The 9,932-nt window shown below is 43.8% G+C and overlaps 1 protein-coding gene across 3 annotated transcripts in view; it reads right to left on the reverse strand.

Annotated features, from left to right (window-relative positions):
• The window catches only part of SIPA1L2 (signal induced proliferation associated 1 like 2), a 141,373-nt gene extending 132,393 nt beyond the window's left edge, over positions 1–8,980 (reverse strand). For all 3 annotated transcript variants that reach the window (XM_048935151.1, XM_048935150.1, XM_048935147.1), the window contains exon 1: positions 8,731–8,980. The gene's annotated coding sequence lies outside the window, so the exon portion shown is untranslated. The remainder of the gene's footprint in view (positions 1–8,730) is intronic.
• Positions 8,981–9,932: the final 952 nt, after the last annotated feature.

Genomic DNA, 9,932 nt, shown 5'->3' on the forward strand with positions numbered 1-9,932 from the left:
TCACACCAACATTTTGTAGCTGAGAATTTACTCCATCAAATAGTGTTACTGTGCTCAAAGCATCCCCTGCAGTTTCCACAGAAATGAAATAGGAGGCATTACTTTCAGAGTAATCTGCATGGTTTTACAGAACAGAGGCACATTGACTCACGTCCTTCTCAGCAAATCTATTTCCCAGCAGGCAGTCCCCAGCATGTACTACTGCAAGAGATTCTACAACCCCCACCCCAAGCGTAAGACCTTACATTTATCCTTCTTGCAGGTCACGATGTTTATTATGGGCCATTCCTCCAATCTAAGTCATAGAGCACTGTTCTTGGCCATATCAACTTCTGTAATGTGATGTCACATTCTAATTTGATGAGGACAGGACCCATTTCCTCTTCTAGGTCACTGACATAGGTACTAAACAAGATAGGTCCCCAGCCACTTCTAACTGGTCTTTGGGCAAAGTATGAACCACTGACTGTAAACTTCTTAAGCCTGACAATCCAGCCACTTTTTCCATTCTTCTACTCCTCCCACTGGAAAGATAACATTGCAACTTGATTATACAGACACCGTGAAATCATGCTAAAAGCCTGGTTAAAACAGAGACAGATGATGAACAAACTGCCATAAGCAATATTAAATCTTAGCTAATAGAATTTATTGTTTAAGCAATATACAGAAAGGCCACAAACTTATCAATAAGCAACATGTAAAAGATACTCATGGACTTCACTGAGGGCTATCTAATGATAGCTTAAGTTTAAAAAAAAAAAAACCACAACAAAGAAACAATTGCAATAGATTTCTTCCTCTAAAGGAAGAGGACACAGATGAAGAATGTTTATACATAAAACAGAAAAGATTCAAATTTTAGCATCTGCAGATATAGTCCATGGAAAGAGATATTATTTCACCACCAAAGCAAGGAAACTCAAAAGTATCCCCTTTATGCATGAATTATGCAATGGGAAAGATTTCATGCTTTAACAAAGAATGAAGAACTACTAAAAAGGAAGTTGTTACTACTTATCAGTATAAATTATTACTCCTTCGTACACAAATGCAACAAATATGTTGACTTCCACTTGGATTTCTAGTTGAGTAAGTTTTCACAGTGACCCAAAGGTGACTTGCAGGGTGTCCATGAACAACAGTTTGTTTTTTGGCAGGTTTTTCTTAGTTGTGTTGTTTTTCCCCCAACCATGTAATCTCATATTAAGTCACAGTGAGGAGGATCTAACATATTTGAGATGCGCATTATTACTTTTCCCACAGTTATTCCTGGAGCTGTCACAAACAAATATCATACTGAAAGATGTGGCTGAGACAGCTGGTAAAGAAAAGAATTGGCTCAGGAGAAGCTTAAATTGCAGTTTTAAACACCTCTGACCTACAGGCATCCTGAACATAGTCAAATGAGCAAATGCTAACACTGCTGAGTAGTCTACATAAGAAAGAGGAAAACATGACATCCAACATCTACTTCCTAGGAGAAAATATCACTATGCATATATGCAAATGTTCTGTTTTAACATGCAGCTACTGTATTTCCATAGATATAGAGCAAGGCAGATATTCAGTTAACTGCTTGCACATACAAGGACAGTTTGTATGCACATTACCAGGAACAACAGCACACTCTATAATTGATAGTATACTATTATATATTTAGCAGTACTTAAAAGCTAAAATTTTACAAGAGTAAAATTAAAAATAACATTATGAATTTAAATACCTGTTTGCTGCAGGGCTGTATGAAGCAAAAGAATAGTCAGGTGCTTCTAACAACTATTTTACAAGGCAACAAGCTTTATCCAATCGTACAGTGAAACTCTTCCCTCTGCCACAATAATTTTTGAGCCTGTCGTTTGACTCAGCAAGATTTGATAGAGAAGATCAAGGATAATTACACCTACAGGAACTTCATTAGTAGAAGTTACATAACCACGGAGAAAAAGTCCAAAGCACCCTGAGTGAGAGAAGCACTGACATTAGCAAAATTATCAAGTCTCAGAAACTCACGGGCTAATGAAGCAGTGCTTGCCCTTTATTCAGAAGGCTCCAATGACAATAATGATTTTTCAGGGAAGAGGTTACCAAAAGTTCAGGCTCCCAGCAACTCCCTCTACCCTAACAGTAGCAACCTCAACTCATCTAGAAAACACTGTTGGAGCTCAGCAGATATTTGCTTGTCTGTTTTTTTGTTGTAGCATTCTGAACAACCATCTTTACAGCTCTTGACCAACCCAGATAACCTCATCTGATCTCTTTCCCTTAGCAAATTGGTTAAATTCCACACTTGAAGTAGAAATAAACCTGTTCTCACACTGCTATGGATTACAGCAAGCACTGTTTACCCCACTAGTCTCATCATCTTCAAGTAGATGAATTTGAAATGGTTTCCTATGCAAACAAGGCTGTGTGACTGAAAGAAATGTACAAACATACCAAGAAAGTTGCAGAGTAGCAGTGAATCTGAGAGGAGGAAGACAACCACCTCCAGACTAACTGTCAAGTAAGGGAGAAAACATTTGAGAATTCACAGGTTTATCCCAATAGTTTCTGATTCTGTTAGGCAGTTTCTACAGCTGTCTACATAGTTCTGTCAATTTACTCTGTGAATAAACTTGTTTCAGTTGCCCAAAAAAAGGAATTTGCAGTAGAATGTTACTGTTCTGATGAGGGATTTTAGCTACTTGGACATCATTTAATTGACTTATATAGATCAATCCAGATCAAAGACTTAGAGGATCAGACTAAGGGATATCTTTATATCAGCAGTATGAAGGCAACTATGGAAGTGTCAAAACAAATCCTGTGTGTTAGCACATTAAGATTTAAAAAAAATAATCCTCACAGTTATTTGAAAGCCTTCCTCATATAACGGTTCTGGCTAAATATCCCAATAAGTTTCCCAGTCCTAGACAAACTGTAGCAATTGGACAGATTAACATGGTGGAAAGGCAATACAGGAATGTAACAGCAAGGGGACCAGCATGGATATGATATTTCACAGGTAAAGTAAAGGCGCTCACCCATCTCTGAAAGTCCAGGCTTGCAGAAAGGACTCCACAAGGGAGGGATCTCCAACCAGAGATCCTTTGCCAGTGGCAGTCAGCCCTTAAATGAGGTCTAAGAGAGGTGCAGCCAGGCTCCACCCCTTCCAGTCACACAGCTGAATTGCCTTCACCTGTGCTCCCAGGGCTGACCAGGTCCTTTCCCCAGGTGCTCAATCAGTGGTTCAGGCCACAACTCAACAGTTCCCATACACATACAAATAACCTTTAAGTTATTTCAGCCAAGATTACTGCCACTCTTGCACCGCGTGCTGAGAAGCACCTTTCAGTCATTCAGCTTGCCACCCTCATTTGCTGCACAATGAGATTAGTGTTCCTTCAAAATGGCAAAATTAACACAGTAACTGTATAGTTTCTCATGGAGCACCATTTGCATACCACATTTCTGTGAAACATACAATGAAGTAAACTAACAGAAATTCCCAGTGGTTTCACTTATTAGCTTTCCAGTGTCAGACTAGTGCATGCTGACATAAACTAATTCCTATCTTGTCTCAGCTCATATCACAGGTTCCATACTGCCAAACATAAAACATTTTTCTCTGGGATTCAGATAGAAGAGAACAGAAGAGTAATAACAATACTGCTGAGAAAAAAGGCTATGGGTTTATAAATACAATGGGTTGTTTTGCATTAGTCCAATGAATGAAATTGTTCTCACACTGGGTTTGCATTCATCATCAATTAGAATTTTTACATGACAAACCCAGAGCATCCTGCTGAACCCAAATCACAGCTGGCAATCCTCGCGTGGCAACACAACCACTCTTTGAAACAGCTCCCTTCATTGCTATAGAGGGGGAAAAAAAGACACACAACACACTAGGACTAAAAATAATAAGCTGTTGTCCTGACAACCTCACAAAGGCTTACTTTACTACAGCAGAGCAGCGAGATAACCTGATCACCTTAAGCTGCTCCTAATTCTTCTAGAGCAGCTGGCCACTACAATAAGAGATGTATGCTTGCATACACACTATATACGATATCACATTATGCATTAGGATGTATGCATATACAAAGACACATTGTTCCCACTTTTTCCCCCCACTTTATGTCACACACATTTAGTGTGAATTCTCATATTGCAGTACATGTCAAGTATTCATTTTTCAGTGCTTAGAGCCTAGAAAAATACTTAATACTTGCTTGTTTCCTTGAATGTTCTTTAGGTATCTAAAAGTAGGAAATAATAGGCTTTGAACTGAAAATCACAACAGAAAATAATCACAGAGGAACTGTGAGATTAGTTCTTAGATGAATAAATATATAAATGAATAAATAAACAAGTAAAACAAAAACAAAAAAACAAGAAAAAAGAGAGACCAGAGTAGGATTTCCTATCTTTCACAAATGCCTCCTCCACAAAATGTAAGAGATAGAGAGAACACTCTTTTGCAGTGACAGTTTTGCTAACTATGCATTAATTGCAGAATTCATTTCTACTCCCCCAAGAGAACGGAAAAAGAAAAGCAGCGAGGATTTCAATACTACATGCATTTGAAAGCCATATTCACTTCTTACTCCCCCTTTATGTTCTTATCCCCCTTACTTGCCACTTAATTCTCATAGCCTTATCAGATGTGATGGGAATAAGTGTGAAAATCCAAGTTGAAGGACAAAATAGGGGTAACTGCATGGTAGTTCAGAATTTCCTTTCCACTCTCAACATACAGAATAAGCGAAGGCCAAGTTAAAAAATAAAAATAAATAAAAATAAAAAAATAAAAAACCCCAAAACAAAAGCAAACAGCTTCATAGGCTCTATCAGATTTAAGATAGAGGTTAGTAAACCAAAAGGGAAACAGCAGCCCAGATTGTTGATTTGTATCACAGCCCTGTATCTGTATTATGTATCCTCTAACATAAAACCCATCAAACCATTTTCATGACACTTAAATCTGGGAAGTTATATTTTGAAATTCCTGTGATTCAAAAAGCTACCTAGAAGATGAGGCAGCAGGAAGCATCATCAAAGTCAATAGGCACCATGTCAGCGAGAAGTTATGGGGCAACAGGGAGTGAAGGGAGAGGGGGAAGAATGAAGGAATGGCAAAAGCTATGGGAGGATTATAAAAATGTCTGCAAAGCTGGATATGTCACACTGCAGGATTCAGGGCAACAAATGAAGACATTATGTAAGAAAAGAATCAAAGTCAGTAGCAGAACTCCAACTCCCGTGCTCAGAATTTTATTCAAGCATCTGAATTCACAGAGCTGCTGAGGGGGAGGGGAAGTCAGAACAACTTCAGCTACTGCTGCCTTCCTAGCTACTACAGCAGAGCTTGATACCTCTCCTACAGAGTTTTCTAGATTCCCTTATTTCCAAGGGATTCCCTCCTCCCACTGCAGCATCTTTCTTCATTACGTCTCTTAGTCCTAAACAAATAAAGAAAACTATTCTTAAGCAAGTACAGGTCATTTTCTTCAAGAATCCAAAACTCTCCAGATAACAGTAGCTAAAACAATGTCTACTTCCTTTCAAACACCTACTATTCTTAAAATGTTTCACAACAGATCCAGGAAGGCTGTTTGCTTGTGGGTTCAAAAAGATGGAGCAGCTGCTGATTATATTCATTACACATTCAGGAGATTAATTAATACAAAGTCCAAACATTTCTTAAGAAAAAAAATCAAGTCATATGGCACCACTGCCAAGCGTTATGAAGAATTAATGGTATTCTTAGCACAGTCTATATTTAAAATAAATAGTGTTTCTTTAGTAGAAAAGTGTTAAACATGCTTCTCCACCTAGTGAATGCAAATTCCATAATTGGAGCTTGGTACTGGGTTCTCAGATTTGTAGACAGTTATTACAGTATTTGCCCAAACAGGGCAGAAAAATATTGAGGTGCATCCCAAGCCTAAATTTCCTGAACCATTCAGATTTATAAGAGGATGAAATTCCTCTTAAAAATAAAGAGAGCAAGTGATACTTTTCTTAACTTTACAGGAAGTAATGTTTTAAAGACTGAATACAAATTATGCTGCTCAGCATATTGATATTTTTTACTTTAAGTACAGCACCACAACAAATAAAGTCAGCCATCTCCTCTTTACTTCACTGCTTCACAGTGCTGCTTGCCCAAATCACCACCAAGCTTGAGCACAAATGGAATATAGAAGTAAAACACTTTAAAGCAAAAAATTGCAGTGAAAGAGAAAGGAACATTCACCAAACCATGACTTCATTTCAAGCTGTCAGGATGGCCACTGTTAGGTAATTTTGGATGACTAATGTGAGAAACAAGATAACCCAGCACTCCACCCTCCTTCCACAACCAGGAACTTGCAACGTTAGTAAGAAAATACAAGATGTATTTCTCACTCCTCTTTACCAAACTACAACACTCATCAGTAAAATGCATGAACCTACTGGTAATATTTTAACAGCCAGCCACTTAACTGAAATCTTAGTCAAGGCAAGGAGCAAATACTTCTTCCTGCAGACAGAACTGCTGCTCTGCACATAACAATCTTAGGGGCAATGACCGGCTACCATGCCCAACGTGAAGCTGACAGTGATGAAAGAACTGCCTCAGTTCACTTGTAAAGGTCATCAGGCAGTAAAAGAGGCTTTGCCTGTGTGACCACTGCTTTGCTTAGTTCCTGGTTTCACTCAACATCTGCAATAATATTTCACAATGCACTTGGGTAATAGTGCTTATCAGTAAGTGCCCACAAGAAAGACTGAATTATCTTTCTCTTATGATAACAAAACAGAAATCTTAAAGAATAGTCTGACTGGCACAGTAAGCAAATGCCAGCCAAAAACAAATAAATAATAAGGTTTTGTTTAGCTCTAGGTTTCACATCATACCCTTGGCATATATGAATGACACCTTTAATTGATCCAACATGATTGGTGAAACAGCCTGGCATCTTTACAAGCACATATTCCTTCTTGTTACATCTAAAGTGCTGCATGACCTGATAAACTAACACAATGGACTTACCAAACCAAGGCAATACACATTCAGAGCCTTCCCCGTGATCTTGTTTTTTATGAATGGTACATAAATTATAAATAAACTGTTGTGGAGCTTAAGTGGTGCTTAAACATCCCTAACACATCATCGCTCATGATGATTTAAACATTTCTGCATTAATAATGAAACATTTCAAAGATCAGATTTAAGTATCTCAGAGATAGTAGCAAAGAGATAGAGAGGAAATGCTGGAGTCCACTGCTAACAGGCACAGTTTTGGAAAGACTAAAGAACAAGACAAATAGAGCATCAGGCCTATGCATTCCTATCCCCAGCAGGCTGCAATGCCCTGTGTTCCTGAATCCAGTCTCTAAAATATTTCTGTCCAAAGCAGTTATGGATAGGATCTGAAGAAAAATTAGCTGACAAGTGTACTGTGGCCCTTTTTAAAATACAGCCTGACTCAGTAATAACTGAGATTGATTTGTTGCTTCTGTCAATTTTCAAACAGCCTTTCCTATGCAGCTGCCTTCCTTTAAAGAAATGTAAATATTGTTCAGAACTATCTTCCAACCAAATAAACTTCCTTTAGCTGTTGGTAGCAGCATGTAGGAAATACTGTCCATAAGCATGAAGACAAGCAGGTCAAATAGCTGAATGATGTCAGCCAGTAAGCAAACTAAATTCTGCTCTGCTCCCATCAGCGCCGAACTGATGCAGAAGGCAGTTTACTATTCACACGAAAGAACAAAATAGACAAAAACAGAAATAGTAGGCTGCAGAAACAGATTACACGCTTCCCTTCTCCGTGGGATATCTGAGATAAGAAAGCCATCTAGCGTTAGCTCGTAGAAGTGAAAGCCACACACAAAAGAGCTTGGGAAAATTAATGTAAGCAATTCTCTGTTAACTTCTAGTTTTTATGATGCAGAAAACACAAACTCATTTCCCCTAGCGAAGCCGGACCGAAAGCAGACACTGGGACTACCAACGCATTAAAGCGACCCGGTACCCATCGCCTGCCCAGCTCCGTGTCCGCTAACAGCCGCATTTGACATTTGGCAACTTCGGAGTTGTCTTTGCCGGGAAAGCTGCCTCCGCACCCGCACCGACACGCGGCCCCCAAAGCGACAGGGCCGTAAGAACAGACCCGCGTCAGGTCCATCCCGAGTGGCTCTTAGGTAGCCAACCGAGCGGTGAGTTTGGAAAACGGAGCGCAGCAGCCACCCCTGAGGAATACATGGCAACAAAGAGCGCTGAATGATACAGATGGAAACGCAGGTTGAGGCTCATACGCGGTAACTAAATAAAAAGCACGAAATCCACTTCAAGAAGCAGCAGGGGCTGAACAGCCTCCCACCGCTCTCCTCGACGCGAGGTGCAGCAGCGGCCGGCCCCGGAGCACCGTTCTCCGGGCAAACTAACTCCACGATTGCAACGATCCCTACAGCAAGCTTCGAAGCTCGGAGCCCCGTGCCAGAGCAGAGCTGCTCCCAGCGGGGCAGGACCGCCCCGAGGCGCCGGGCGTTACGTATACGGCGGATCGCGGCGCCACTCGGAAAGCGAGCGATCCCCTCCGGCGCTGCGCCGGACCGCTGCCGCCCCTCGGCCCGCAGAGCCGAAGCGGAGCTCCATCGCGCGCAGCACGGGGACCCCCGAGGCACCCGGCGGGGAGAAGTGCTCCCGCGTCCCCAGAGATCTCCCCGCCCGCGCCGGCTCCGCTCCTCCCTTACCTGCAGCCGCCGCAGCCCTCGCTCCAGCCTCGGGACCCCCATCGCCCACGCGGGCACCGCCGCCCCCTCGCCGCTCCTCCTTCTCTGTCCGTCTCTCGGGGCGCGGAGCAGCGAACGAACGCGGCCAGAGGGTGACCGCTGGGATCCCGCGCGCCGCTCCTCCGGTCGCCTCTCGCTCCCTCGCGCTCTGCCCGGCGCTGGCTCTCGAGTGCGCTCCGTCTCCGGACGGGAGGGGAGGCGGAGGGAGGGGCGGGAGCAGTCCCGCTCACGCCCGCTCCCTCCGTCCCCCGCACGCACTCAAGCCCCGCCTCCTGCTGGTCCCGCCTTCCATTGGCTCCGCCAGCCCGGTCCCGGGGGAGCACGAACTCCCTATTGGCAGCTCGCGCTGTCGCGCAACCGAACCGCCAGGCCCCACCCCACGGCGTGCCGGCCGCCTCCTTCCCCCGGCGGGGGTCGCGGGGAGGGGATGGCGGAGCGCCTCGGCGTTGGGTTGGGAGGCCTGCGGCGAGCAACAGGTGGGGCCGAGGGAAGGAGTATGGGAGTCCCTCAGTCGCCGTAGGGCTTGAGCAGAGCCTCAACGGAACTCCGCTCCGTGCCCTCGCGGCGCCTTCGCCCCGCGTCAAGTCCCTGGACGACGACGCCCGTTGGCGCTTACAGCTGCTGCTGTCCCCCAGCGCCCGCGGCTCTCACCCAGAGCTCCGAGCCGAGGAAGCCCGTATCGATGGCTCGTGTTCTTGGAGCTGCCCCGCGAGGTCTGCTCCTGTGCACCGATCGCAAACTGCGGGCGGTTAGGAACGGAGATGTTCTCCCCCTTTGGCACAGCCCTCAGCACTCCTGGTTTGCCTCCCAAATGAGCCTCGGCAGGGCAACCGCATTTTCCGCTCCCTCCTCCACGCGTTCTGGTAGGCAAACCGAAATCTGGTTTGGGGATTTGAATTTCCCTATTCCCGCTCTGCGGCCAGTTCTGCAAGAGGCCGTGCGCACGGAAGTTGCAAAACAGAAGACACTTATCAGCACCAACGCACTCGCTCCCATTTGCTACCTGCAACATCAGTGGAAATAAAGGCTGCTCTGACAGAACCCAACAGCACAACCCATGGCTGTTTCATTTTTTCAGCCCTCCTGCTCATTCTTCCCTCCACCTGCACCTATCTCACGCACAAGTACTGTTTTGGTTGTACCGGTTGGTGCAGCACGGGCGG

Source organism: Lagopus muta, chromosome 2 (assembly GCF_023343835.1).
Source record: "Lagopus muta isolate bLagMut1 chromosome 2, bLagMut1 primary, whole genome shotgun sequence".
Lineage (NCBI taxonomy): Eukaryota > Metazoa > Chordata > Aves > Galliformes > Phasianidae > Lagopus > Lagopus muta.